The sequence below is a fragment of the Arachis ipaensis genome, chromosome B06 (genome assembly GCF_000816755.2).
Source record: "Arachis ipaensis cultivar K30076 chromosome B06, Araip1.1, whole genome shotgun sequence".
In the NCBI taxonomy this organism is placed as follows: domain Eukaryota; kingdom Viridiplantae; phylum Streptophyta; class Magnoliopsida; order Fabales; family Fabaceae; genus Arachis; species Arachis ipaensis.
In genome coordinates, this window is record NC_029790.2 from 7,616,246 (window position 1) to 7,619,850 (window position 3,605).

At 26.7% G+C, this 3,605-nt stretch overlaps 1 long non-coding RNA gene across 1 annotated transcript in view; it reads right to left on the reverse strand.

Annotated features, from left to right (window-relative positions):
• Positions 1-3,605, reverse strand: part of LOC110263135 — a 13,664-nt gene that overhangs the window by 6,804 nt on the left and 3,255 nt on the right. The window lies entirely within an intron of this gene.

Sequence of the window (3,605 nt, forward strand, 5' to 3'; positions counted from 1 at the left end):
TTTTGTGTTGTAACTTGTCTTTTTCTTTTCCTCTCTTCCCATCTTGATTGCTAGTTAGTAGTTACAAGCTGGCAACTACTATAACTGATTTTTGCTTATTTTCTCATGCATGTGAGTTTACTTGCTTGCTATGTAAAGTAACTTGGGATCTTTAGTCTTTACCCTTGCAAGTTATTGAAGAGTGAACAGTGTGTATATAATTACTTGCTATGGAAAATGCATGATCGTCTCTTGGAAAGTGATCATGCTATGTATCTCTTTTGATTAAATAATTTGCTCTTTTATGTCATAGAAAGCTTGTTTTGTTGTAGTTGTTGCTAGCTATGCCTACTACCTTTTATTTCATAGGGACCAATATCATGCTTCAATTGCTTCAATTAATTACTAGCTTTTCTTTTAATTTTCCTTTTCTTTTTGCTACTAGCTTATTAGGCAAAAACCCATGTTTTTTGTATTTCATGTGTACGTGTGCAGACTTTATTTTCGTGGGAGAGAGTGAGAGACCACAAATTCAGAATCGGTACCATCAATTTGCAAATTAAATAAATGAAAATTACCATCAATTTGCGTATTAAATAAAATAAAAATTACGTTAAGGTAGGCCATTTCATTAAGTGAGATGGAAACAAGAAGTTAAGAGAAGTGGAACTTTTATGATTGCGCTTATCCTCACTTTACAAACCCAACTGGATATTCATAGTAAGTATTTTCATACATGATGCTTAAAAAATGTTATTTCAATTTAAGGGTTGCAAAATTTGCCGGATTTAAATCTCATAATATACAGTGAATCATTGGTCAACAATAAACTCTTAATCAGAGTTATAATCCGTAATAAATTAGTTCTTAATTTATTAGATTGAAAAATACCATAAACAATAAAAATAGTTTATAAATATTAAATTATTTAATATTCTCCGCTGTTAGTAGATTTTAGAAGACGAGGAGGCAAAACTAAAAAATAACGTTTAATTAGGGGATTAAAACTAAGTCTGAGAGTGAAAAATTAAAATTTAGTATTGTATTTGATAGTCAGAAATTAAATTTAAAATAATATTTTTATCAAAAAAAATTTATAACTTTTCAAATTTTAAATTTATTTTTTAATTTCTAAATACAATACAAAAATTTAATTCAATCACTCGATCTTTATTTCTCAATTTCTCTGTCTCTCAGTCTATCTTTAAAAGATTGTGTGCATCAGTGCATGCAATATCATTATTAGATGTAATATCATTTTCCGTTTCTAGTTTTGTGTATAGTGATATTTAGTCAGCATGTCACGATATCTTCAGCATTAAGCAATAAGCATTTAAAATGAATGTCCAAAAACAGTTAATTATCCTTATATAAGTTATAAAGTTTTATTTGGCAAGTTGGATCCCCACAAATTTCCTTCTTATCTTCCCAAAAAGTTCTAGAAAGCCCCATGGAGTGATGGGGTTAATGAAAGACTTAATTGGATCAAATAAAGAAAGATTTAATTGGATACAATAATCATTATAATATCAATAATGTTAGGGAATCAAGTTCAGCAAAAAATCAGTTAAATATTTTTGGATAAATTTAAAATTTTTATATAATGATACTTATATTAGGTATTATGATATTTTTTTTTTATAAATTAGATGATTTTAAATCTGTTTTTTGATTTATTATGTTTTAGACATTTGAAGAAAGAAAAAAAGTGAAAAGACATTTAATAATACAATAATACATCTCCTCTTAATTTAAATATGATGAAATATTTAATAATCAATATTTTAAATCATAAATAAATAAAACTAATTATTATATTTATAATTAATTAAGTTCTATTTTGATTGATTTAGAATGGATTCATATACTTTTTCTTATAATATAGAATCAATAATGAGTGGGTTAAATTTGTTTGGATTGAATATATCATAATATCATTAAATCAAAAATTATTCTTTTTATATGTAGACTTACGATATGGACTGTGTATGATTTCTTGGTCCCTCTTGCCAGACAATAATGATTTATTTCGAATCTATGGAATGCCCCATTTTCATCCTCTCCAAAATCTCCATTCAGCTTTATCTTCAATCATGGAGGATTTACTTTGCAGCATTTCAAAGTTTCAAGAATTAAAATGAAAAAAAAAAAAATATAACATTATTGATGATTAGATTGGATGTTTTCTCGTGTAAAGAAAAATGAAAGGTCTTAATCATATATTTGCTTTTTATTTTAAAAACTCAAATTTATTTGTTACTATATATAATAATGAAACCAAAGAATTATCATCTAGATGCTCCTATATGCAATGCTGAAATCATTATGACTTCTTAATTACTACTATTTAGTTTGGTTTTTTTACGGTTCTCCCGTTATGAAGATTGAAGAGTGAATATTTGATACTAATAATTTAAAAATGACTTGGATATTTTTGTTAATTTTTTTATAAGGTTAATTGGTTCTAAAGATTTTTCTTTTAAATGAACCTATAATTAGGGCTGGAAGTGAGTCAAGCCAGCTCATGAGCCAGCTCGAGCTCGACTCGTTAATAGCTCGATAAGCTAAGCTCGTGAGCTGGTGAGCCAAGCTTGAGCCTGAAATTGAGCTCATAACTTATTTAATTATATCAAATATTTAAAATATTTTTTGTTTTAATAAATAATAATATATACTATATCTAAATTTATTTTAAGAATATATGTTAAAAATAAGATGGACACGCTAACACGTGATGGTATTTAGATGTGTTTAAACGTATTCGAAAAATAATTTTTTATTTTTTATTAAGATATGGTTGGACACAACAGACACATATATCGGACGAATATCGATAAATGTCATGTCCAAAATATGTCCGACACGCATACACGACAACTCAGAAAAGTATATATATTTCATAGAAATAAACCCTTTAACAACAGAAGAAAAAATAATAATCTCTAGAATAAAAAAGAAAAAGAAAAAAATGTAAAAGTAATTTCTTAAATGCAATAATGTCCCTAAAGGCCTAAAGAGATAACGATAGTCCACCTAAATCACCTTTCACCAACTGCAGCGACAGTACTCTTCAAATAAATAAAATTACAGCAAAAGTAAAACAGTACAATAATGGAATATCAAAGACATGAAGATAAATATCTAATTATATGTGATTAATTAAATGAAGACAAAAAGAAAATTAGTATGTTTAATTAGAAGTTAACTAGTGCTATATATGTTTAACCGTTTATTATTCTTGTCAAAGGAACCTCTATGCCATTTCTACATGGTTATAATAATTATACATTTTTCGATGTGCCTAGCTTCCAAAGATGGTATTATTACAAGCTAAGGTGGTCTAATTTGATGAATTCAACGAAAATGATTATGAGGTTGAATTTGGGTGAGTTAGCTTTAACTTTGTGCGGTGGGTCTATTAGACTACTACCATTCTCATCATGACCTCCTTTTCTTTTTTTTCCCTTCCATTCTCAAAAATCAATACAAGAGATCATGTATGAAATGTTTTGTTTTTATCTATTCACCTATTATTTATTGTCTTTTTTTTTTTATTTAAATCCTCAACATTTTGAATTTTATTTTAAAAAATAAAATATGATCTTTTATTATTTATTTTATAAATG